The sequence below is a fragment of the Schistocerca gregaria genome, chromosome 9 (genome assembly GCF_023897955.1).
Source record: "Schistocerca gregaria isolate iqSchGreg1 chromosome 9, iqSchGreg1.2, whole genome shotgun sequence".
Classification (NCBI taxonomy): Eukaryota; Metazoa; Arthropoda; class Insecta; order Orthoptera; family Acrididae; genus Schistocerca; species Schistocerca gregaria.
Window position 1 is genome coordinate 110554715 of NC_064928.1, and position 27770 is coordinate 110582484.

The following is a 27770-nucleotide window of genomic DNA, read 5'->3' on the forward strand; positions in this document are numbered from 1 at the left end:
CTCGAAGAAAACGATTTATTGACACACAGTCAGCATGGTTTCAGAAATATCGTTCTTGTGAAACACAACTAACTCTTTATACTCATGAAGTAATAAGTGCTATCGACAGGGGATGTCAAATTGATTCCATATTTTTAGATTTCCTAAAGGCTTTAGATTTCACGTGGTCTAGGGGTAGCGTCTTTGATTCATAATCAAAAACGTTTTCGGTTCTGGGTTCGATCCCCGCCAATGCCTAAATTTTGATAAATAATCAGCATTGGCGGCCGAAGACTTCCGGCATAAGAAGTCAGCCTCATTCTGCCAACGGCCTTGTCAAAGAGGGCGGAGGAGCGGATAGAGGTTCAGGGCACTCTCTCGTCCTAGGGGTGGGAAATTGCCCCTAAAGGCGGAAGAATCAGCAATGATCAACGACTTGAGGATGCAGAAGGCAATGGAAACCACTGCATTAAAGACACGTAACGTGTATCCACAGGACATGTGGCCTGTAGTTGAAGAAGTGTCATGATGATCTTTCCATTGGCAAAAGATTCCGGAATAGTCCCCCATTCGGATCTCCGGGAGGGGACTGCCAAGCGGGAGGTTACCATGAGGAAAAGATTGAATTATCAACGAAAGGATAATGTTCTACGAGTCGGGGCGTGGAATGTCAGAAGCTTGAACGTGGTAGGGAAACTAGAAAATCTGAAAAGGGAAATGCAAAGGCTCAATCTAGATATAGTAGGGGTCAGTGAAGTGAAGTGGAAGCAAGACAAGGATTTCTGGTCAGATGAGTATCGGCTAATATCAACAGCAGCAGAAAATGGTATAACAGGTGTAGGATTTCTTATGAATAGGAAGATAGGGCAGAGGGTGTGTTACTGTGAACAGTTCAGTAACCGGGTTATTCTAATCAGAATCGACAGCAGACCAACACCGACAACGATAGTCCAGGTATACATGCCGACGTCGCAAGCTGAAGATGAACAGATAGAGAGAGTGTATCAGGATATTTAAAGGGTAATGCAGTATGTAAAGGGTGACGAAAATCTAATAGTCATGGGCGACTGGAATGCAGTTGTAGGGGAAGGAGTAGAAGAAAACGTTACAGGAGAATATGGGCTTGGGACAAGGAATGAAAGAGGAGAAAGATTAATTGAGTTCTGTAACAAGTTTCAGCTAGTAATAGCGAATACCCTGTTCAAGAATCACAAGAGGACTAGGATACTTGGAAAAGGCCGGGAGATACGGGAAGATTTCAATTAGATTACATCATGGTCAGACAGAGATTCCGAAATCAGATACTGGATTGTAAGGCATACCCAGGAGCAGATATAGACTCAGATCACAATATAGTAGTGAAGAAGAGTAGGCTGAAGTTCAAGACATTAGTCAGGAAGCATCAATACGCTAAGAAGTGGGATACGGAAGTTCTAAGGAATGACGAGATACGTTTGAAGTTCTCTAGCGTTATAAATACAGCAATAAGGAATAGCGCAGTAGGCAACACAGTTGAAGAGGAATGGACATCTCTAAAAAGGGCCATCACAGAAGTTGGGAAGGAAAACATAGGTACAAAGAAGGTAGCTGCGAAGAAACCATGGGTAACCGAAGAAATACTTCAGTTGATTGATGAAAGGCGGAAGTACAAACATGTTCCGGGAAAATCAGGAATTCAGAAATACAAGTCGCTGAGGAATGAAATAAATAGGAAGTGCAGGGAAGCTAAGACGAAATGGCTGCAGGAAAAATGTGAAGACATCGAAAAAGATATGACTGTCGGAAGGACAGACTCAGCATACAGGAAAGTCAAAACAACCTTTGGTGACATTAAAAGCAACGGTGGTAACATTAAGAGTGCAACGGGAATTCCACTGTTAAATGCAGAGGAGAGAGCAAATAGGTGGAAAGAATACATTGAAAGCCTCTATGAGGCTGAAGATTTGTCTGATGTGATAAAAGAATAAACAGGAGTCTATTTAGAAGTGATAGGGGATCCAGTATAAGAATCGGAATTTAAAAGAATTTTTGGAGGACTTACGGTCAAATAAGGCAGAACGGATAGATGACATACCATCAGAATTTCTAAAATCATTAGGGGAAGTGGCAACAAAACGACTATTCACGTTGGTGTGTAGAATATATGAGTCTGGCGACATACCATCTGACTTTCGGAAAAGTATTATCCACACAATTCCGAAGACGGCAAGAGCTGACAAGTGCGAGAATTATCGCACAATCAGCTGTTAAAGCACATGCATCGAAGCTGCTTACAAGAATAATATACAGAAGAATGGAAAAGAAAATTGAGAACGCGATAGGTGACGATCAGTTTGGCTTTAGGAAAAGTAAAGGCACGAGAGAGGCAATTTTGACGTTACGGCTAATAATGGAAGCAAGGCTAAACAAAAATCAAGACACGTTCATAGGATTTATCGACTTGCAAAAAGCGTTCGATAATATAAAATGATGCAAGCTGTTCGAGATTCTGAAAAATGTAGGGGGTAAGCTACAGGGAGAGACGGGTCATATACAATATGTACAACAACCAAGAGGGAATAATAAGAGTGGACGATCAAAAACGAAATGCCCGTATTAAGAAGGGATTAAGACAAGGCTGTAGCCTTTCGCCCCTACTCTTCAATCTGTACATCGAGGAAGCAATGATGGAAATAAAAGAAAGGTTCAGGAGTGGAATTAAAATACAAGGTGAAAGGATATCAATGATACGATTCGCTGATGACATTGCTATCCTCAATGAAAGTGAAGAAGAATTAAATGATCTGCTGAACGGAATGAACAGTCTAAGGAGTACACAGTATGGTTTGAGAGTAAATCGGAGAAAGACGAAGGTAATGAGAAGTAGTAGAAATGAGAACAGCGAGAAATTTAACATCAGGATTGATGGTCACGAAGTCAATGAAGTTAAGGAATTCTGCTACCTAGGCAGTAAAATAACCAATGACGGACGGAGCAAGGAGGACATCAAAAGCAGACACTCTAAGGCAAAAAAGGCATTTCTGGCCAAGAGAAGTCTACTAATATCAAATACCGGCCTTAATTTGAGGAAGAAATTTCTGAGGATGTGCGCCTGGAGTAGTGAAACATGGACTGTGGGAAAACCGGAACAGAAGAGAATCGAAGCATTTGAGATGTGGTGCTATAGACGAATGTTGAAAATTAGGTGGACTGATAAGGTAAGGAATGAGGAAGTTCTACGCAGAATCGGAGAGGAAAGGAATATGTGGAAAACACTGATAAGGAGAAGGGACAGGATGATAGGACATCTGCTAAGACATGAGGGAATGACTTCCATGGTACTGGAGGGAGCTGTAGAGGGCAGAAACTGTAGAGGAAGACAGAGATTGGAATACGTCAAGCAAATAATTGAGGACGTAGGTTGCAAGAGCTACTCTGAGATGATGAGGCTAGCACAGGAAAGGAATTCGTGGCGGGCCGCATCAAACCAGTCAGCAGTCAGATTTTAAAAAAACAAGGCTTTCGACATCGTTCCTCAAAAGCGTCTTCTAACCAAACTGCGTGCCTACGGAGTATAGCCTCCATTGTGCGACTGGATTCGTGATTTCATGTTAAAAAGGTCACAGTTCTTAGTAATAGACGGAAAGTCATCCAGTGAAACAGAAGTAATATCCGGCGTTCCCCAAGGAAGTGTTATAGGCCCTCTATTGTTCCTGATCTATATTAATGACAAAGGAGACAATCTGAGTAGCTGTCTTAGATTGCTGCAGATGATGCTGTCATTTACCGTCTTTGAAAGTCATCAGATGATCAAAACGACTTGCAAAATGATTTAGAAAAGTGGCAATTAACACTGAATAAGGTAAAGTCTGAAGTAAATCACACGAGTAATAAAAGAAATCAGCTAAATTTCGATTACGACTTAAGTCAGAAATCAGAAGGCTGTATATTCAACTAAATACTTAGGGATTACAATGACAAATAACCTAAATTGGAACGATCACATAGATAATATTGTGAGTCGAGCAAGCCAAAGATTGTGATTCACTGGCAGAACACTTAGAAGGTGAAACAGGTCTACTAAAGAGACTGCATACACCACGCTTGTCCGCCCGATTTTTGAGTATTGCTGTGCGGTGTGGGATCTGCATCAGGTGGGACTGACGTTGTTGTTGTTCCGGTCTCCAGTCCTGAGACTAGTTTGATGCAGCTCTCCATGCTACTCTATCCTGTGCAAGCTTCATCGTCTCCCAGTACCTACTGCAACCTACATCCTTCTGAATCTGCTTAGTGTATTCATCTCTTGGTCTCCCTCTACGGTTTTTACCCTCCACGCTGCCCTCCAATACCAAACTGGTGATCCCTTGATGCCTCAGAACATGTCCTACCAACCGATCCCTTCTTCTGGTCAAGTTGTGCCACAAACTTCTCTTCTCCCCAATCCTATTCAATACTTCCTCATTAGTTATGTGATCTACTCATCTAATCTTCAGCATTCTTCTGTAGCACCACATTTCGAAAGCTTCTATTATCTTCTTGTCCAAACTATTTATCGTCCATGTTTCACTTGCATACATGGCTACACTCCATACAAATACTTTCATAAATGACTTCCTGACACTTAAATCTATACTCGATGGTAACAAATTTCTCTTCTTCATAAACGCTTTCCTTGCCATTGCCAGTCTACATTTTATATCCTCTCTACTTCGACCATCATCAGTTATCTTGCTCCCCAAATAGCAAAACTCCTTTACTACTTTAAGTGTCTCATTTTCCTAATCTAATTCCCTCAGCATCATCTGACTTACTTCGACTACATTCCATAATCATCGTTTTGCTTTTGTTGATGTTCATCTTATATCCTCCTTTCAAGACACTATCCATTCCGTTCAACTGCTCTTCCAAGTCCTTTGCTGTCTCTGACGGAATTACGATGTCATCGGCGAACCTCAAAGTTTTTATTTCTTCTCCATGAATTTTAATACCTACTCCAAATTTTCTTTTGTTTCCTTTACTGCTTGCTCAATATACAGATTGAATAACATCGGGGAGAGGCTACAACCCTGTCTCACTCCTTTCCCAACCATTGCTTCCCTTCCATGTCCCTCGACTCTTATAACTGCCATCTGGTTTCTGTACAAATTGTAAATAGCCGTTCGCTCCCTGTATTTTACCCCTGCCACCTATAGAATTTGAAAGAGAGAATTCCAGTCTACATTGTCATAAGCTTTCTCTAAGTCTACAAATTATAGAAACGTAGGTTTGCCTTTCCTTAATCTTTCTTCTAAGATAAGTCGTAGGGTCAGTACTGCCTCACGTGTTCCAGTGTTTCTACGGAATCCAAACTGATCTTCCCCGAGGTCGGCTTCTACTAGTTTTTTCATTCGTCTGTAAAGAATTCGTGTTACTATTTTTCAGCTGTAACTTATTAAACTGATTGTTAGGTAATTTTCACATCTGTCAACACCTGCTTTCTTTTGGATTGGAATTATTATATTCTTCTTGAAGTCTGAGGGTATTTCGCCTTGTTTCATACATCTTGCTCACCAGATGGTAGAGTTTTTCAAGACTGGCTCTCCCAAGGCCGTCAGTAGTTCCAATGGAATGTTGTCTATTCCAGGGGCCTTGTTTCGACTCAGGTCTTTCAGTGCGCTGTCAAACTCTTCACGCAGTACCATATCTCCCATTTCACCTTCATCTACATCCTCTTCCATTTCCATGATATTGTTCTCAAGTACATCGCCCATGTATAGACTCTCTATATATTCATTCCACCTTTCTACTGTCTCTTCTTTGCTTAGAACTGGGTTTCCATCTGAGCTCTTGAGATTCATACAAGTGGTTCTCTTTTCTCCAAAGGTCTCTTTGATTTTCCTGTAGGCAGTATCTATCTTACCCCTAGTGAGATAAGCCTCTACATCCTTACGTTTGTCCTCTATCCAGCCCTGTTTAGCCATTTTGCACTTCCTGTCGATGTCATTTTTGCCTGCTTCATTTAATACATATTTATATTTTCTCCTTTCATCAATTAAATTCAATATTTCTTCTGTTACCCAAGGATTTCTACTAGTCCTAGTCTTTTTACCAACTGGTAATGACAATGCTGACTGGTATACTCTTTTCCAAATTCTAAAGGTGGCAGAGGTAAAATACAGGGAGCAAAGGCTATCTACAATTTGTGCAGAAGCCAGATGGCAGTCATAAGACTCGAGGGGCATGAAAGGGAAGCAGTGGTTGGGAAAGGAGTGAGACAGGGTTGTAGCCTCTCCCCGATGTTATTCAATCTGTATATTGAGCAAGCAATAAAGGAAACAATAGAAAAATTTGGAGTAGGTATTAAAATTCATATAAAAGATGTAAAAACTTTGAGGTTCGCCGATGACATAGTAATTTGTCAGAGACAGCAAAGGACTTGGAAGAGCAGTTGAACAGAATGGACAGTGTCTTGAAAGGAGGATATAAGATGAACATCAACAAAAGCAAAACGAGGATAATGGAATGTTGTCTAATTAAATCGGGTGATGCTGAGGGAATTAGATTAGGAAAATGAGACACTTAAAGTAGTAAAGGAGTTTTGCTATTTAGGAAGTAAAATAACTTGCTATTTGGGGAGCAAAGTAACTGATGATGGTCGAAGTAGAGAGCATATAAAATGTAGACTGGCAATGGCAAGGAAAGCGTTTCTGAAGAAGAGAAATTTGTTAACATCGAATATAGATTTATGTACCAGCAAGTTGTTTCTGAAAGTATTTGTTTGAAGTGTAGCCAGGTATGGAAGTGAAATATGGACGATAACTAGTTTGTACAAGAAGAGAATAGAAGCTTTCAAAATGTGGTGCTACAGAAGAATACTGAAGATAAGGTGGATAGATCACGTAACTAATGAGGAGGTATTGAATAGGATTGGGGAGAAGAGAAGTTTGTGGCACAACTTGACTAGAAGAAGGGATCGGTTGTTAGGACATGTTATGAGGCATCAATGTTGTTGTTGTTGTCTTCAGTCCTGACACTGGTTTGATGCAGCTCTCCATGCTACTCTATCCTGTGCAAGCTGCTTCATCTCCCAGTACCTACTGCAACCTACATCCTTCTGAATCTGCTTAGTGTACTCATCTCTCGGTCTCCCTCTACGATTTTCACCCTCCACGCTGCCCTCCAATGCTAAATTTGTGATCCCTTGATGCCGCAAAACATGTCCTACCAACCGATCCCTTCTTCTAGTCAAGTTGTGCCACAAACTTCTCTTCTCCCCAATCCTATTCAATACCTCCTCATTAGTTACGTGATCTATCCACCTTATCTTCAGTATTCTTCTGTAGCACCACATTTCGAAAGCTTCTATTCTCTTCTTGTCCAAACTAGTTATCGTCCATGTTTCACTTCCATATTCAACTAAATACTTAGGGATTACAATGACAAATAACCTAAATTGGAACGATCACATAGATAATATTGTGAGTCGAGCAAGCCAAAGATTGTGATTCACTGGCAGAACACTTAGAAGGTGAAACAGGTCTACTAAAGAGACGGCATACACCACGCTTGTCCGCCCGATTTTTGAGTATTGCTGTGCGGTGTGGGATCTGCATCACTCCAAACAAATACTTTCAGAAACGACTTCCTGATACATAAATCTATATTCGATGTTAACAAATTTCTCTTCTTCAGAAACGCTTTCCTTGCCATTGCCAGTCTACATTTTATATCTTCTCTACTTCGACCATCATCTGTTATTTTACTTCCTAAATAGCAAAACTCATTTACTACTTTAAGTGTCTCATTTCCTAATCTAATTCCCTCAGCATCACAAGACTTTATTCGACTACATTCCATTATCCTCGTTTTGCTTTTGTTGATGTTCATCTTATATCCTCCTTTCAAGATACTGTCAATTCCATTCAACTGTTCTTCCAAGTCCTTTGCTGTCTCTGACAGAATTACAATGTCATCGGCAAACCTCACAGTTTTTATTTCTTCTCCATGGATTTTAATACCTATTCCGAATTTTTCTTTTGTTTCCTTTACTGCTTGCACAATATACAGATTGAATAACATCGGGGAGAGGCTACAACCCTGTCTTACTCCCTTCCCAACCACTGGTTCCGTTTCATGCCCCTCTACTCTTATAACTGCCATCTGGTTTCGGTACAAATTGTAAATAGCCTTTCGCTCCCTGTATTTTACCCCTGCCACCTTTAGAATTTGAAAAAGAGTATTCCAGTCAACATTGTCAAAAGCTTTCTCTAAGTCTACAAATGCTAGAAACGTAGGTTTGCCTTTTCTTAATCCTTCTTCTAAGAGAAGTCGTAAGGTCAGTATTGCCTCACGTGTTCCAACATTTCGACGGAATCCAAACTGATCCTCCCCGAGGTCTGCATCTACTAGTTTTTCCATTCGTCTGTAAAGAATTCGCGTTAGTATTTTGCAGCCGTGGCTTATTAAACTGATAGTTCGGTAATTTTCACATCCGTCAGCACCTGCTTTCTTTGGGATTGGAATTATTATATTCTTCTTGAAGTCTGAGGGTGTTTCACCTGTCTCGTACATCTTGCTCACCAGATGGAATAGTTTTGTCAGGACTGGCTCTCCCAAGGCCGTCAGTAGTTCCAATGGAATGTTGTCTACTCCGGGTGCCTTGTTTCGACTCAGGTCTTTCAGTGCTCTGTCAAACTCTTCACGCAGTATCGTATCTCCCATTTCGTCTTCATCTACATCCTCTTCCATTTCCATAATATTGTCCTCAAGTACATCGCCCTTGTATAAACCTTCTATATACTCCTTCCACCTTTCTGCCTTCCCTTCTTTGCTTAGAACTGGGCTGCCATCTGAGCTCTTGATATTCATACACGTGGTTCTCTTCTCTCCAAAGGTCTCTTTAATTTTCCTGTAGGCAGTATCTATCTTACCCCTAGTGAGATAAGCTTCTACATACTTACATTTGTCCTCTAGCCATCCCTGTTTAGCCATTTTGCACTTCCTGTCGATCTCATTTTTGAGACGTTTGTATTCCTTTTTGCCTGCTTCATTTACTGCATTTTTATATTTTCTCCTTTCATCAATGAAATTCAATATTTCTTCTGTTACCCAAGGATTTCTAGCAGCCCTCGTCTTTGTACCTACTTTATCCTCTGCTGCCTTCACTACTACATCCCTCAGAGCTATTCATTCTTCTTCTACTGTATTTCTTTCCCCTATTCCTGTCAATTGTTCCCTTATGCTCTCCCTGAAACTCCGTACAGCCTCTGGTTCTTTCAGTTTATCCACGTCCCATCTCCTTAATTTCCCACATTTTTGCAGTTTCTTCAGTTTTAATCTACAGGTCATAACCAATAGATTGTGGTCAGAGTCCACATCTGCCCCTGGAAATGTCTTACAACTTAAAACCTGGTTCCTAAATCTCTGTCTTACCATTATATAATCTATCTGATACCTTTTAGTATCTCCAGGGTTCTTCCACGTATACAACCTTCTTTCATGATTCTTAAACCAAGTGTTAGCTATGATTAAGTTGTGCTCTGTGCAAAATTCAACTAGGCGGCTAACTCTTTCATTTCTTAGCCCCAATCCATATTCACCTACTATGTTTCCTTCTCTCCCTTTTGCTACACTCGAATTCCAGTCACCCATTACTATTAAATTTTCGTCTCCCTTCACTATCTGAATAATTTCTTTTATTTCATCGTACATTTCTTCAATTTCTTCATCATCTGCAGAGCTAGTTGGCATATAAACTTGTACTACTGTAGTAGGTGTGGGCTTCGTATCTATCTTGGCCATAATAATGCGTTCACTATGCTGTTTGTAGTAGCTTACCCGCATTCCTATTTTCCTATTCATTATTAAACCTACTCCTGCATTACCCCTATTTGATTTTGTGTTTATAACCCTGTAGTCACCTGACCAGAAGTCTTGTTCCTCCTTCCACCGAACTTCACTAATTCCCACTATATCTAACTTTAACCTATCCATTTCCCTTTTTAAATTTTCTAACCTACCTGCCCGTTTAAGGGATCTGACATTCCACGCTCCGATCCGTAGAACGCCAGTTTTCTTTCTCCTGATAAAGACATCCTCCTGAGTAGTCCCCGCCCGGAGATCCGAATGGGGGACTATTTTACCTCCGGAATATTTTACCCAAGAGGATGCCATCATCATTTAATCATACAGTAAAGCTGCATGCCCTCGGGAAAAATTACGGCTGTAGTTTCCCCTTGCTTTCAGCCGTTCGCAGTACCAGCACAGCAAGGCCGTTTTGGTTAATGTTGCAAGGCCAGATCAGTCAATCATCCAGACTGTTGCCCCTGCAACTACTGAAAAGGCTGCTGCCCCTCTTCAGGAACCACACGTTTGACTGGCCTCTCAACAGATACCCCTCCGTTGTGGTTGCACCTACGGTACGGCCATCTGTATCGCTGAGGCACGCAAGCCTCCCCACCAACGGCAAGGTCTATGGTTCATGGGGGGGAGGCATCAAGGGATCACAAATTTAGCATTGGAGGGCAGCGTGGAGGGAAAAAATCGTTTAGGGAGACCGAGAGATGAGTACACTAAGCAGATTCAGAAGGATGTAGGTTGCAGTAGGTACTGGGAGATGAAGAAGCTTGCACAGGATAGAGTAGCATGGAGAGCTGCATCAAACCAGTCTCAGGACTAAAGACAATAACAACAACAGGATAGCTGGTTCTCACCCAGCAGGCCCAGGTTTGATTCCCGGTACCGGAAATTATTTTAATACGTTTATTTCTCTTCTCATTGTTCTGTGTGGGGAGACGTTGACTAGAACGGAGCGCTTGCCGGTGTTGCTGCCGTACGTTCGAGATGCCGCCCAAGACTAGCGAGAAGGCCGGCAAGGCGCAGAAGAACATTTCGAAGGGCGACAAGAAGAAGAAGCGCAAGTGGAAGGAGAGCTATGCCATCTACATCTACAAGGTGCTGAAGCAGGTGCACCCTCGTCGAAGGGGATGAGCATCATGAACAGCTTCGTGAACGACATTTTCGAGCGCATTGCGGCCGAGGCTTCTCGCATGGCGCACTACAACAAGCGCTCGACCATCACGTCCCGCGAGATCCAGACCGCTGTGCGGCTCATGCTGCCTGGCGAGCTGGCCAAGCACACCGTGAGCGAGGGCACGAAGGCGGTGACCAAGTACACGAGCTCCAAGAAGGAGGAGGCTCCTCCGTTGCCATCGGCGCATTGTGGCGTAGGCAGTGTACGAAAGACGACCGTCAACATCCGGTATGGTCTAGTGGTTAGGATAGCTGGCTCTCACCCAGCAGGCCCGGGTTCGATTCCCGGTACCGGAACCTATTTTAATACGTTTATTCCTATTCTCATTGTTCTCACGCTGCTGAAAATACTGTTGCAAACTTTAAATTGCTGATGTATATTTTTTTTTATACATTTCTTGCTGAGAGCGACATTCGCTCACAGGAAGCGACCTCATTACACAGAAATGTGCTGAGCTGAAATACAATAATTTTTGCAATACCAACTTATTTTTTCAGTTGAAATTTTGGATTCAACAAATTTCGTCCTGTTTCTTTAGAATGTTGTAAAGTAGATTAATATGAACAACTGACAGACTGTAAATAACGTAACAACACTCAGTACTAAATAACCTTTCAGATTGTCGTAAAAATTATAACAATAAAAAACTCAAGATGATGAGACGATTCCTAAACCCGCATAGCTGTATGAAGGTGCTTTATTCGCAACTACCGCTTTCAAATCGGATCTCCAGGTTTACCTGTCAAGTATAGAAGTCACTGTGTGAAATTTTTGAAATCGTAGTATTGGCATTCAACAAAAAACAATGCAAGTATTTACAACTGTTATATTTTCATAACATATGATGGACAATTACAGTGTACCAGCTTTTGGGAAATTATTAAAGTTCAGTCAAACCACGTTCGTCGGTTGTCACAATAAAATTGAGCACACCCAAAAGATGCTTGTCAAAATGAATATACTTAATATTTTCAGTATCTCTGCTTAGCAACGTAAACAGAGATCGCAGTTTGGTTCGCATTGTGAAATAGTTTAAAAATATAGTTGTTTTACAGACAGTTATACTTTGAGCGGTGTCCATTATCGTTCATAGCCTTCTGACAAGCAATTACACAAAAGTTTCGTTTATCTGGGACCAGAATATCGACTTTTCCGGCCGTCCTGAGCGGACGCGCTTTGGATTTTATGACTCTGCGTAACAGTGTTGTGTGAAATTGTGATTGTGGTGATGCAGCATTTTAGTTTCCTTGTTTTCTCGAGCTGTTAACTGCTGACATGGCAACAATGTTTCCCAGACAGTTTACCCTAAGATTTGGACTTGACAAAGCAACCCGTAATGTTCAGCCAAGTTCACTAGAAATTCATGACTGGATCGTTGACGTTATTGGCATTACTTCGGATCAGACGCACACGGCTTATTACGACTTGGAGCAGTACTGCATTTTTGTGAAGCTGCTTTCCCTGTTGGTGCTGGAACGGATTTTGCAGAAATTTGAAGGAAAAGCTGAATTCCGCCATCGCGATAATTCGGTGAGTACAGTTACCATTTCAAATGCTGATGTTGATTATAAACAAATCAGAGTATTTAATTTGGCGCCTGAGGTAGAAAACTGCTACTTAAAAGACGCGTTATCTAAATACGGTGACATCAGGCAAATTTGTAATGACCATGGTCAAGCCACCATAGATAGCAATGCTTTAGTGATGTTCGTCCTGTCGATATGCATGTCAAACAAAACATTCCATCTCATATTCTGGTTTGTGGTTACAAAGCGCACGTTATACACAATGGACAGACTTTGACTTGTCATATTTGTAATGAAAGTGGGCATCTCCGGCAAAATTGTCCAAAAAAGGTGTTTGTATTGCAGAATAATTTACAACAGCGCAAAAGGTTAACATTGGTTGATCTTGTGACTGAAAATCAGATGACGGATGGTGACATTTCCAGCATTTCGGGGAATGTAGACGACAGGCCACAAAATACTCTTGAAGCATTTTCACCTTCACTCAGGAAAGACACAGTGGACAATCCGGCTGGAAAAAGTAGTATAGCCACAAACAAGAGACGTCGATCTTGTGACGGCAGTAGCACAGATGAAGAAGATACTAACCTGTGGCTGAAGGCTGTAGGTGACATTCAGAAAACGGTAATGGAAACTGTTTCAGACAATATTGTCAGCATAGATCCGAACTCTGAGTCAAGTACATCAGTAGACAAATCGAATACGCCACCATCCCCTGAACAGGTCGAAGTGACATTAGAGACCCATTCTGTAGCGCTGGACGCGCCAGTAGATGGCAATGCGCTGCTCTTAGTGACGCCACAACCCCGCGCTGCAGTACCCGTACGTCAATCAATGGAGACAGATTCACTCACGGATGCAACTGAAAGCAAACATGACGAGGTACCGAGTGATTGTCAACAACAGACGACGTCACAGCCCAAATCCCAAGACGAAGAAGCGGAGTTTTACATCAATAACACACAAAAAGTAAACGAAAGTGTTCATAGAAGTGATGGGGCATTGGAAGAATGTTTGCAAACTGCTTCTGCGCCGCCTTTGGCAGACGAGATGGTGGCACACGACTGCCCCTCAGATCCACCGACACCGCTCACGGTGGAAAACTGCTCAGGGGGTGGGGGAGCAGACATTCGGTGAAGGCCAGTGTCAATGCAAACCGCAAGAAAAGTAAAAAAGAAAGGTTCTAATGCAAACTGTGACGATGGTCTCCAGTCAGATTCTCAGGAAGTATCCGACATGGAGTGGCATGAAATGATAGGCTAGTGGGAAAAAGGTCACTCCCCTATGTTACAGTCATATACGATTACCACATTAAACATTAATAGGATACAGTCGGATGTTAAAATAACTGCTCTGAAACAGTTTCTGTATGAGTCAGCGACGGATATTGCTCTCCTACAGGAAGTAGTATTCCCACAATAAAATTTTTCCAGTTACGTTGGTTTTTACAATATTTCCATTCAAACGAATGTTGGCACTGCCATTTTAGTTAGAGAAGGCATCCCCGTACATGACGCTGATAAATTAAAATCGGGGCAAGGTATTGGAATAAATGTAGCAGGAGTTACTATAGCCAATTTATATGCTCCTTCTGGCAGCAGTAATAGAGCTGCAAGAGCCACATTCTTTAATGAAAGCGTACTATATTTACTGAGGAAAAACCCCCTCCAACTTATTATAGGGGAAGATTTTAATTGTGTATTGAGTCGAAAGGATCAAATCCCCAACTTCAATTACTCAACTGACTTGAGACGTCTTGTTGTTGATTTAAAGTTAAAAGATGCGTGGGGTGTAAAATACCCAACAACGGTGAACTTCACTCATATTGTTACGAACTCGTGTAGTAGAATTGACAGAATTTACGCATCACAAAATTTAGCAGATAAAGTACTGAAAACAGTAACTGTTCCCGTTAGTTTTTCCGATCACAGTGCGTTGTTGACCTGCGTAAATTTAACACCACAACCTACCCAAAGAGTAAGAAGCCAGTGGAATCTAAATATATCGTTATTATCAGAAGAAGACTCAAAAGATGCCCTAACCAGAGCTTGGGAAATGTGTCTCCGTCCACTGAACAACTTTCCAAGTGTGATAGAATGGTGGACCCAACGAGCGAAACCGAAGCTAAGGAAAGTTTCAATATCTTTTAGTATAGATATGGCCAGAGAATAGAAACAGACTGTAGTATTCTACTACAGAGTGCTCAAGGACCTCTACGATCAGGCAGATGCAATTCCTACACGATCAAAAGACATCAAGAAAATAAAAGCAAAGATAATAAGTCTGAAACGTAAGGAACTGGAGGGACTTAAAACAAAATCCAAAGAAAAGTCAGTCACTGAAGATGAGACTGCTGCGTTGCACCACCTTGTCAGACACGCCAAGAAAAGAAGTAGTAGTTTCATGGATGAACTTCAAATAGATGATGGTACCATAATCACCACCCAGAAGGAAATAATTAAAGAGATCTCAGCGTACTATGAACGTATTTATGCATCAGGGGAAACAAACGAAGAAGAATACAATGAGCTCTTTGGTACATATCTTCCACGAACATCGCGAGGTGATGATGAGAACATTTCTTCGGACATCACCAAGGAAGATGTATTAGAAATCGTGTGCAGCTCCCCTGCAAGAAAATCTCCAGAACCTGACGGACTGCCCATTGAACTCCATAAACGATTTTGGACCCTAATAGGAGAAAAGTTCACCGAAATTGTCAATGAAGTCTTACAAGGAAAGCTAGTGCCTGCAGAGTTCAAACAATGCAAAATCGTGTTGATCCCAAAGAACAGACGCTGCAAAAAAATAAACAACTTACAGACGATTTCCCTGTTAAATTCAGATTATAAAATTATAGCTCGAGTAATTAACAAGCGCTTTACACCATGCACTGCTGACATCATAGTTCAACAGCATACTTGTGCTTTTACAAGAACGATTTTACAAACTGTGGCTTTGTATCGCGATGTCGTTGCTCTAGCACAGGCAAGTAACATAAAATGTGGACTGCTTTTCATAGACTTCCATAAGCATTTGATCAAATACCTGATAGAGATAATGCGCCGAATGGACTTCCTGCCAAAAACCATCGACATCATCAAGAACATGGCAATGGGTGTAACTGCACAAATCTCCTCAGTAGTGATGTTCTTTCGTCTGACGTGAGAACAGCGTGGTACAAGGTAGTCAATAACATCATCAGTACTAATGAGTGTTTCTTTGCCATCGGTGTAAGTGACACAAACCTCTGCAGCAAATGCAACCTCGTTGATAGTGTGCGTCATTGCTACACTTGTGAAGGTCGGATTATCAACTGGAGGTGGACCTGGGAGAAAGTTGCTCAAATAACAAAAACTTAAGCAAACAATGTACCGACAAACATTTTCTTCAGACCAGAGGAAAGTTACTACCCTCAGGCAAAAAATAACGCAGTGATTTGGTTAATCGGCAAATATACAAGTTATGTTTTTAACAATATTGGGAGCAATGAACATTTGAATACAATATGTATATGGAAAATGAAGTCGAGAAAATAATCAAATATCAGAATCACAATAAGAAATCTGGTAACATGCTCCGAATTGTCTTCAACCGAATGAGTATAGGTTAGGAACTGGCTTCTTAGTAGAGAGAGAATGGATTGGGTCACGTTCCCAACCCTAACCTCACTTGCAAGTCACACATGAAAAATAAGTCAGTATGCCGAGAAACATCTGGTGTCTGATATAAAGGAAGATCTTGAACCCCCCATAGATGCGTTTAGAAGGCTGGAACTGACAAAAATAACAAGGCAGTGAAGTATTTAGCGATGTCGCTGTTCAGGACTGCTCTTCTGTCCACGTAGTTTACCCTGGAAGGGTCACACATCAAGGATTTAGTGAATGATTAATTTGGGTCTGGGAAATGATGATGAGGGACTGGCTGCAGAAGAAGAAAATGTGCTGCTGAACTGCCACCAGTTGAAGGTAAAAGTGAAGCTGCTAAATTGTGCTACTACCGCAGACTCATTTTTTGAATGCTGTAATTTATGACTGCAATTATCTGTCACCTTATTTATGTCATTTCATTGTAGCTATTTTTGTTACTGTTTTTGGGGAATAAATAAAAAAATGTGGTTAGGATAACTGGCTCTCACCCAGCAGGCCCGCGTAAGCTTCCTGGTACAGGAAATTATTTTAATACGTTTATTTCTCTTCTCATTGTTCTGTGTTGGGAGACGTTGACTAGAACGGAGCGCTTGCCGGTGTTGCTGCCGTACGTTCGAAATGCCGCCCAAGACTAGCGAGAAGGCCGGCAAGGCGCAGAAGAACATTTCGAAGGGCGACAAGAAGAAGAAGCGCAAGTGGAAGGAGAGCTATGCCATCTACATCTACAAGGTGCTGAAGCAGGTGCACCCTGACAGGGGCATCTCATCGAAGGCGATCCGCATCATGAACAGCTTCGTGAACGACATTTTCGAGCGCATTGCGGCCGAGGCTTCTCGCATGGCGCACTACAACAAGCGCTCGACCATCACGTCCCGCGAGATCCAGACCGCTGTGCGGCTCATGCTGCCTGGCGAGCTGGCCAAGCACACCGTGAGCGAGGGCACGAAGGCGGTGACCAAGTACACGAGCTCCAAGAAGGAGGAGGCTCCTCCGTTGCCATCGGCGCATTGTGGCGTAGGCAGTGTACGAAAGACGACCGTCAACATCCGGTATGGTCTAGTGGTTAGGATAGCTGGCTCTCACCCAGCAGGCCCGGGTTCGATTCCCGGTACCGGAACCTATTTTAATACGTTTATTCCTATTCTCATTGTTCTCACGCTGCTGAAAATACTGTTGCAAACTTTAAATTGCTGATGTATATTTTTTTTTATACATTTCTTGCTGAGAGCGACATTCGCTCACAGGAAGCGACCTCATTACACAGAAATGTGCTGAGCTGAAATACAATAATTTTTGCAATACCAACTTATTTTTTCAGTTGAAATTTTGGATTCAACAAATTTCGTCCTGTTTCTTTAGAATGTTGTAAAGTAGATTAATATGAACAACTGACAGACTGTAAATAACGTAACAACACTCAGTACTAAATAACCTTTCAGATTGTCGTAAAAATTATAACAATAAAAAACTCAAGATGATGAGACGATTCCTAAACCCGCATAGCTGTATGAAGGTGCTTTATTCGCAACTACCGCTTTCAAATCGGATCTCCAGGTTTACCTGTCAAGTATAGAAGTCACTGTGTGAAATTTTTGAAATCGTAGTATTGGCATTCAACAAAAAACAATGCAAGTATTTACAACTGTTATATTTTCATAACATATGATGGACAATTACAGTGTACCAGCTTTTGGGAAATTATTAAAGTTCAGTCAAACCACGTTCGTCGGTTGTCACAATAAAATTGAGCACACCCAAAAGATGCTTGTCAAAATGAATATACTTAATATTTTCAGTATCTCTGCTTAGCAACGTAAACAGAGATCGCAGTTTGGTTCGCATTGTGAAATAGTTTAAAAATATAGTTGTTTTACAGACAGTTATACTTTGAGCGGTGTCCATTATCGTTCATAGCCTTCTGACAAGCAATTACACAAAAGTTTCGTTTATCTGGGACCAGAATATCGACTTTTCCGGCCGTCCTGAGCGGACGCGCTTTGGATTTTATGACTCTGCGTAACAGTGTTGTGTGAAATTGTGATTGTGGTGATGCAGCATTTTAGTTTCCTTGTTTTCTCGAGCTGTTAACTGCTGACATGGCAACAATGTTTCCCAGACAGTTTACCCTAAGATTTGGACTTGACAAAGCAACCCGTAATGTTCAGCCAAGTTCACTAGAAATTCATGACTGGATCGTTGACGTTATTGGCATTACTTCGGATCAGACGCACACGGCTTATTACGACTTGGAGCAGTACTGCATTTTTGTGAAGCTGCTTTCCCTGTTGGTGCTGGAACGGATTTTGCAGAAATTTGAAGGAAAAGCTGAATTCCGCCATCGCGATAATTCGGTGAGTACAGTTACCATTTCAAATGCTGATGTTGATTATAAACAAATCAGAGTATTTAATTTGGCGCCTGAGGTAGAAAACTGCTACTTAAAAGACGCGTTATCTAAATACGGTGACATCAGGCAAATTTGTAATGACCATGGTCAAGCCACCATAGATAGCAATGCTTTAGTGATGTTCGTCCTGTCGATATGCATGTCAAACAAAACATTCCATCTCATATTCTGGTTTGTGGTTACAAAGCGCACGTTATACACAATGGACAGACTTTGACTTGTCATATTTGTAATGAAAGTGGGCATCTCCGGCAAAATTGTCCAAAAAAGGTGTTTGTATTGCAGAATAATTTACAACAGCGCAAAAGGTTAACATTGGTTGATCTTGTGACTGAAAATCAGATGACGGATGGTGACATTTCCAGCATTTCGGGGAATGTAGACGACAGGCCACAAAATACTCTTGAAGCATTTTCACCTTCACTCAGGAAAGACACAGTGGACAATCCGGCTGGAAAAAGTAGTATAGCCACAAACAAGAGACGTCGATCTTGTGACGGCAGTAGCACAGATGAAGAAGATACTAACCTGTGGCTGAAGGCTGTAGGTGACATTCAGAAAACGGTAATGGAAACTGTTTCAGACAATATTGTCAGCATAGATCCGAACTCTGAGTCAAGTACATCAGTAGACAAATCGAATACGCCACCATCCCCTGAACAGGTCGAAGTGACATTAGAGACCCATTCTGTAGCGCTGGACGCGCCAGTAGATGGCAATGCGCTGCTCTTAGTGACGCCACAACCCCGCGCTGCAGTACCCGTACGTCAATCAATGGAGACAGATTCACTCACGGATGCAACTGAAAGCAAACATGACGAGGTACCGAGTGATTGTCAACAACAGACGACGTCACAGCCCAAATCCCAAGACGAAGAAGCGGAGTTTTACATCAATAACACACAAAAAGTAAACGAAAGTGTTCATAGAAGTGATGGGGCATTGGAAGAATGTTTGCAAACTGCTTCTGCGCCGCCTTTGGCAGACGAGATGGTGGCACACGACTGCCCCTCAGATCCACCGACACCGCTCACGGTGGAAAACTGCTCAGGGGGTGGGGGAGCAGACATTCGGTGAAGGCCAGTGTCAATGCAAACCGCAAGAAAAGTAAAAAAGAAAGGTTCTAATGCAAACTGTGACGATGGTCTCCAGTCAGATTCTCAGGAAGTATCCGACATGGAGTGGCATGAAATGATAGGCTAGTGGGAAAAAGGTCACTCCCCTATGTTACAGTCATATACGATTACCACATTAAACATTAATAGGATACAGTCGGATGTTAAAATAACTGCTCTGAAACAGTTTCTGTATGAGTCAGCGACGGATATTGCTCTCCTACAGGAAGTAGTATTCCCACAATAAAATTTTTCCAGTTACGTTGGTTTTTACAATATTTCCATTCAAACGAATGTTGGCACTGCCATTTTAGTTAGAGAAGGCATCCCCGTACATGACGCTGATAAATTAAAATCGGGGCAAGGTATTGGAATAAATGTAGCAGGAGTTACTATAGCCAATTTATATGCTCCTTCTGGCAGCAGTAATAGAGCTGCAAGAGCCACATTCTTTAATGAAAGCGTACTATATTTACTGAGGAAAAACCCCCTCCAACTTATTATAGGGGAAGATTTTAATTGTGTATTGAGTCGAAAGGATCAAATCCCCAACTTCAATTACTCAACTGACTTGAGACGTCTTGTTGTTGATTTAAAGTTAAAAGATGCGTGGGGTGTAAAATACCCAACAACGGTGAACTTCACTCATATTGTTACGAACTCGTGTAGTAGAATTGACAGAATTTACGCATCACAAAATTTAGCAGATAAAGTACTGAAAACAGTAACTGTTCCCGTTAGTTTTTCCGATCACAGTGCGTTGTTGACCTGCGTAAATTTAACACCACAACCTACCCAAAGAGTAAGAAGCCAGTGGAATCTAAATATATCGTTATTATCAGAAGAAGACTCAAAAGATGCCCTAACCAGAGCTTGGGAAATGTGTCTCCGTCCACTGAACAACTTTCCAAGTGTGATAGAATGGTGGACCCAACGAGCGAAACCGAAGCTAAGGAAAGTTTCAATATCTTTTAGTATAGATATGGCCAGAGAATAGAAACAGACTGTAGTATTCTACTACAGAGTGCTCAAGGACCTCTACGATCAGGCAGATGCAATTCCTACACGATCAAAAGACATCAAGAAAATAAAAGCAAAGATAATAAGTCTGAAACGTAAGGAACTGGAGGGACTTAAAACAAAATCCAAAGAAAAGTCAGTCACTGAAGATGAGACTGCTGCGTTGCACCACCTTGTCAGACACGCCAAGAAAAGAAGTAGTAGTTTCATGGATGAACTTCAAATAGATGATGGTACCATAATCACCACCCAGAAGGAAATAATTAAAGAGATCTCAGCGTACTATGAACGTATTTATGCATCAGGGGAAACAAACGAAGAAGAATACAATGAGCTCTTTGGTACATATCTTCCACGAACATCGCGAGGTGATGATGAGAACATTTCTTCGGACATCACCAAGGAAGATGTATTAGAAATCGTGTGCAGCTCCCCTGCAAGAAAATCTCCAGAACCTGACGGACTGCCCATTGAACTCCATAAACGATTTTGGACCCTAATAGGAGAAAAGTTCACCGAAATTGTCAATGAAGTCTTACAAGGAAAGCTAGTGCCTGCAGAGTTCAAACAATGCAAAATCGTGTTGATCCCAAAGAACAGACGCTGCAAAAAAATAAACAACTTACAGACGATTTCCCTGTTAAATTCAGATTATAAAATTATAGCTCGAGTAATTAACAAGCGCTTTACACCATGCACTGCTGACATCATAGTTCAACAGCATACTTGTGCTTTTACAAGAACGATTTTACAAACTGTGGCTTTGTATCGCGATGTCGTTGCTCTAGCACAGGCAAGTAACATAAAATGTGGACTGCTTTTCATAGACTTCCATAAGCATTTGATCAAATACCTGATAGAGATAATGCGCCGAATGGACTTCCTGCCAAAAACCATCGACATCATCAAGAACATGGCAATGGGTGTAACTGCACAAATCTCCTCAGTAGTGATGTTCTTTCGTCTGACGTGAGAACAGCGTGGTACAAGGTAGTCAATAACATCATCAGTACTAATGAGTGTTTCTTTGCCATCGGTGTAAGTGACACAAACCTCTGCAGCAAATGCAACCTCGTTGATAGTGTGCGTCATTGCTACACTTGTGAAGGTCGGATTATCAACTGGAGGTGGACCTGGGAGAAAGTTGCTCAAATAACAAAAACTTAAGCAAACAATGTACCGACAAACATTTTCTTCAGACCAGAGGAAAGTTACTACCCTCAGGCAAAAAATAACGCAGTGATTTGGTTAATCGGCAAATATACAAGTTATGTTTTTAACAATATTGGGAGCAATGAACATTTGAATACAATATGTATATGGAAAATGAAGTCGAGAAAATAATCAAATATCAGAATCACAATAAGAAATCTGGTAACATGCTCCGAATTGTCTTCAACCGAATGAGTATAGGTTAGGAACTGGCTTCTTAGTAGAGAGAGAATGGATTGGGTCACGTTACCAACCCTAACCTCACTTGCAAGTCACACATGAAAAATAAGTCAGTATGCCGAGAAACATCTGGTGTCTGATATAAAGGAAGATCTTGAACCCCCCATAGATGCGTTTAGAAGGCTGGAACTGACAAAAATAACAAGGCAGTGAAGTATTTAGCGATGTCGCTGTTCAGGACTGCTCTTCTGTCCACGTAGTTTACCCTGGAAGGGTCACACATCAAGGATTTAGTGAATGATTAATTTGGGTCTGGGAAATGATGATGAGGGACTGGCTGCAGAAGAAGAAAATGTGCTGCTGAACTGCCACCAGTTGAAGGTAAAAGTGAAGCTGCTAAATTGTGCTACTACCGCAGACTCATTTTTTGAATGCTGTAATTTATGACTGCAATTATCTGTCACCTTATTTATGTCATTTCATTGTAGCTATTTTTGTTACTGTTTTTGGGGAATAAATAAAAAAATGTGGTTAGGATAACTGGCTCTCACCCAGCAGGCCCGCGTAAGCTTCCTGGTACAGGAAATTATTTTAATACGTTTATTTCTCTTCTCATTGTTCTGTGTTGGGAGACGTTGACTAGAACGGAGCGCTTGCCGGTGTTGCTGCCGTACGTTCGAAATGCCGCCCAAGACTAGCGAGAAGGCCGGCAAGGCGCAGAAGAACATTTCGAAGGGCGACAAGAAGAAGAAGCGCAAGTGGAAGGAGAGCTATGCCATCTACATCTACAAGGTGCTGAAGCAGGTGCACCCTGACAGGGGCATCTCATCGAAGGCGATCCGCATCATGAACAGCTTCGTGAACGACATTTTCGAGCGCATTGCGGCCGAGGCTTCTCGCATGGCGCACTACAACAAGCGCTCGACCATCACGTCCCGCGAGATCCAGACCGCTGTGCGGCTCATGCTGCCTGGCGAGCTGGCCAAGCACACCGTGAGCGAGGGCACGAAGGCGGTGACCAAGTACACGAGCTCCAAGAAGGAGGAGGCTCCTCCGTTGCCATCGGCGCATTGTGGCGTAGGCAGTGTACGAAAGACGACCGTCAACATCCGGTATGGTCTAGTGGTTAGGATAGCTGGCTCTCACCCAGCAGGCCCGGGTTCGATTCCCGGTACCGGAACCTATTTTAATACGTTTATTCCTATTCTCATTGTTCTCACGCTGCTGAAAATACTGTTGCAAACTTTAAATTGCTGATGTATATTTTTTTTTATACATTTCTTGCTGAGAGCGACATTCGCTCACAGGAAGCGACCTCATTACACAGAAATGTGCTGAGCTGAAATACAATAATTTTTGCAATACCAACTTATTTTTTCAGTTGAAATTTTGGATTCAACAAATTTCGTCCTGTTTCTTTAGAATGTTGTAAAGTAGATTAATATGAACAACTGACAGACTGTAAATAACGTAACAACACTCAGTACTAAATAACCTTTCAGATTGTCGTAAAAATTATAACAATAAAAAACTCAAGATGATGAGACGATTCCTAAACCCGCATAGCTGTATGAAGGTGCTTTATTCGCAACTACCGCTTTCAAATCGGATCTCCAGGTTTACCTGTCAAGTATAGAAGTCACTGTGTGAAATTTTTGAAATCGTAGTATTGGCATTCAACAAAAAACAATGCAAGTATTTACAACTGTTATATTTTCATAACATATGATGGACAATTACAGTGTACCAGCTTTTGGGAAATTATTAAAGTTCAGTCAAACCACGTTCGTCGGTTGTCACAATAAAATTGAGCACACCCAAAAGATGCTTGTCAAAATGAATATACTTAATATTTTCAGTATCTCTGCTTAGCAACGTAAACAGAGATCGCAGTTTGGTTCGCATTGTGAAATAGTTTAAAAATATAGTTGTTTTACAGACAGTTATACTTTGAGCGGTGTCCATTATCGTTCATAGCCTTCTGACAAGCAATTACACAAAAGTTTCGTTTATCTGGGACCAGAATATCGACTTTTCCGGCCGTCCTGAGCGGACGCGCTTTGGATTTTATGACTCTGCGTAACAGTGTTGTGTGAAATTGTGATTGTGGTGATGCAGCATTTTAGTTTCCTTGTTTTCTCGAGCTGTTAACTGCTGACATGGCAACAATGTTTCCCAGACAGTTTACCCTAAGATTTGGACTTGACAAAGCAACCCGTAATGTTCAGCCAAGTTCACTAGAAATTCATGACTGGATCGTTGACGTTATTGGCATTACTTCGGATCAGACGCACACGGCTTATTACGACTTGGAGCAGTACTGCATTTTTGTGAAGCTGCTTTCCCTGTTGGTGCTGGAACGGATTTTGCAGAAATTTGAAGGAAAAGCTGAATTCCGCCATCGCGATAATTCGGTGAGTACAGTTACCATTTCAAATGCTGATGTTGATTATAAACAAATCAGAGTATTTAATTTGGCGCCTGAGGTAGAAAACTGCTACTTAAAAGACGCGTTATCTAAATACGGTGACATCAGGCAAATTTGTAATGACCATGGTCAAGCCACCATAGATAGCAATGCTTTAGTGATGTTCGTCCTGTCGATATGCATGTCAAACAAAACATTCCATCTCATATTCTGGTTTGTGGTTACAAAGCGCACGTTATACACAATGGACAGACTTTGACTTGTCATATTTGTAATGAAAGTGGGCATCTCCGGCAAAATTGTCCAAAAAAGGTGTTTGTATTGCAGAATAATTTACAACAGCGCAAAAGGTTAACATTGGTTGATCTTGTGACTGAAAATCAGATGACGGATGGTGACATTTCCAGCATTTCGGGGAATGTAGACGACAGGCCACAAAATACTCTTGAAGCATTTTCACCTTCACTCAGGAAAGACACAGTGGACAATCCGGCTGGAAAAAGTAGTATAGCCACAAACAAGAGACGTCGATCTTGTGACGGCAGTAGCACAGATGAAGAAGATACTAACCTGTGGCTGAAGGCTGTAGGTGACATTCAGAAAACGGTAATGGAAACTGTTTCAGACAATATTGTCAGCATAGATCCGAACTCTGAGTCAAGTACATCAGTAGACAAATCGAATACGCCACCATCCCCTGAACAGGTCGAAGTGACATTAGAGACCCATTCTGTAGCGCTGGACGCGCCAGTAGATGGCAATGCGCTGCTCTTAGTGACGCCACAACCCCGCGCTGCAGTACCCGTACGTCAATCAATGGAGACAGATTCACTCACGGATGCAACTGAAAGCAAACATGACGAGGTACCGAGTGATTGTCAACAACAGACGACGTCACAGCCCAAATCCCAAGACGAAGAAGCGGAGTTTTACATCAATAACACACAAAAAGTAAACGAAAGTGTTCATAGAAGTGATGGGGCATTGGAAGAATGTTTGCAAACTGCTTCTGCGCCGCCTTTGGCAGACGAGATGGTGGCACACGACTGCCCCTCAGATCCACCGACACCGCTCACGGTGGAAAACTGCTCAGGGGGTGGGGGAGCAGACATTCGGTGAAGGCCAGTGTCAATGCAAACCGCAAGAAAAGTAAAAAAGAAAGGTTCTAATGCAAACTGTGACGATGGTCTCCAGTCAGATTCTCAGGAAGTATCCGACATGGAGTGGCATGAAATGATAGGCTAGTGGGAAAAAGGTCACTCCCCTATGTTACAGTCATATACGATTACCACATTAAACATTAATAGGATACAGTCGGATGTTAAAATAACTGCTCTGAAACAGTTTCTGTATGAGTCAGCGACGGATATTGCTCTCCTACAGGAAGTAGTATTCCCACAATAAAATTTTTCCAGTTACGTTGGTTTTTACAATATTTCCATTCAAACGAATGTTGGCACTGCCATTTTAGTTAGAGAAGGCATCCCCGTACATGACGCTGATAAATTAAAATCGGGGCAAGGTATTGGAATAAATGTAGCAGGAGTTACTATAGCCAATTTATATGCTCATTCTGGCAGCAGTAATAGAGCTGCAAGAGCCACATTCCTTAATGAAAGCGTACTATATTTACTGAGGAAAAACCCCCTCCAACTTATAATAGGGGAAGATTTTAATTGTCTATTGAGTCGAAAGGATCAAATCCCCAACTTCATTTACTCAACTGACTTGAGACGTCTTGTTGTTGATTTAAAGTTAAAAGATGCGTGGGGAGTAAAATACCCAACAATGGTGAACTTCACTCATATTGTTACGAACTCATGTAGTAGAATTGACAGAATTTACGCATCACAAAATTTAGCAGATAAAGTACTGAAAACAGTAACTGTTCCCGTTAGTTTTTCCGATCACAGTGCGTTGTTGACCTGCGTAAATTTAACACCACAACCTACCCAAAGAGTAAGAAGCCAGTGGAATCTAAATATATCGTTATTATCAGAAGAAGACTCAAAAGATGCCCTAACCAGAGCTTGGGAAATGTGTCTCCGTCCACTGAACAAGTTTCCAAGTGTGATAGAATGGTGGACCCAACGAGCGAAACCGAAGCTAAGGAAAGTTTTAATATCTTTTAGTATAGATATGGCCAGAGAATAGAAACAGACTGTAGTATTCTACTACAGAGTTCTCAAGGACCTCTACGATCAGGCAGATGCAATTCCTACAAGATCAAAAGACATCAAGAAAATAAAAGTAAAGATAATAAGTCTGAAACGTAAGGAACTGGAGGGACTTAAAACAAAATCCAAAGAAAAGTCAGTCACTGAAGATGAGACTGCTGCGTTGCACCACCTTGTCAGACACGCCAAGAAAAGAAGTAGTAGTTTCATGGATGAACTTCAAATAGATGATGGTACCATAATCACCACCCAGAAGGAAATAATTAAAGAGATCTCAGCGTACTATGAACGTATTTATGCATCAGAGGAAACAAACGAAGAAGAATACGATGAGCTCTTTGGTACATATCTTCCACGAACATCGCGAGGTGATGATGAGAACATTTCTTCGGACATCACCAAGGAAGATGTATTAGAAATCGTGTGCAGCTCCCCTGCAAGAAAATCTCCAGAACCTGACGGACTGCCCATTGAACTCCATAAACGATTTTGGACCCTAATAGGAGAAAAGTTCACCGAAATTGTCAATGAAGTCTTACAAGGAAAGCTAGTGCCTGCAGAGTTCAAACAATGCAAAATCGTGTTGATCCCAAAGAACAGAGGCTGCAAAAAAATAAACAACTTACAGACGATTTCCCTGTTAAATTCAGATTATAAAATTATAACTCGAGTAATTAACAAGCGCTTTACACCATGCACTGCTGACATCATAGTTCAACAGCAGACTTGTGCTTTTAGAAGAACGATTTTACAAACTGTGGCTTTGTATCGCGATGTCGTTGCTCTAGCACAGGCAAGTAACATAAAATGTGGACTGCTTTTCATAGACTTCCATAAGCATTTGATCAAATACCTGATAGAGATAATGCGCCGAATGGACTTCCTGCCAAAAACCATCGACATCATCAAGAACATGGCAATGGGTGTAACTGCACAAATCTCCTCAGTAGTGATGTTCTTTCGTCTGACGTGAGAACAGCGTGGTACAAGGTAGTCAATAACATCATCAGCACTAATGAGTGTTTCTTTGCCATCGGTGTAAGTGACACAAACCTCTGCAGCAAATGCAACCTCGTTGATAGTGTG

The 27770-nt window shown here is 41.7% G+C and overlaps 3 non-coding genes across 3 annotated transcripts; all 3 read left to right on the forward strand.

Annotated features, from left to right (window-relative positions):
- Positions 1–11193: 11193 nt before the first annotated feature.
- Trnae-cuc (transfer RNA glutamic acid (anticodon CUC)) lies at positions 11194–11265 on the forward strand. Its single transcript has one exon. It is a non-coding gene; the product is annotated as a tRNA-Glu (tRNA).
- A 5925-nt stretch (positions 11266–17190) lies between these two features.
- Trnae-cuc (transfer RNA glutamic acid (anticodon CUC)) lies at positions 17191–17262 on the forward strand. Its single transcript has one exon. It is a non-coding gene; the product is annotated as a tRNA-Glu (tRNA).
- A 5925-nt stretch (positions 17263–23187) lies between these two features.
- Trnae-cuc (transfer RNA glutamic acid (anticodon CUC)) lies at positions 23188–23259 on the forward strand. The gene has a single exon. It is a non-coding gene; the product is annotated as a tRNA-Glu (tRNA).
- Positions 23260–27770: the final 4511 nt, after the last annotated feature.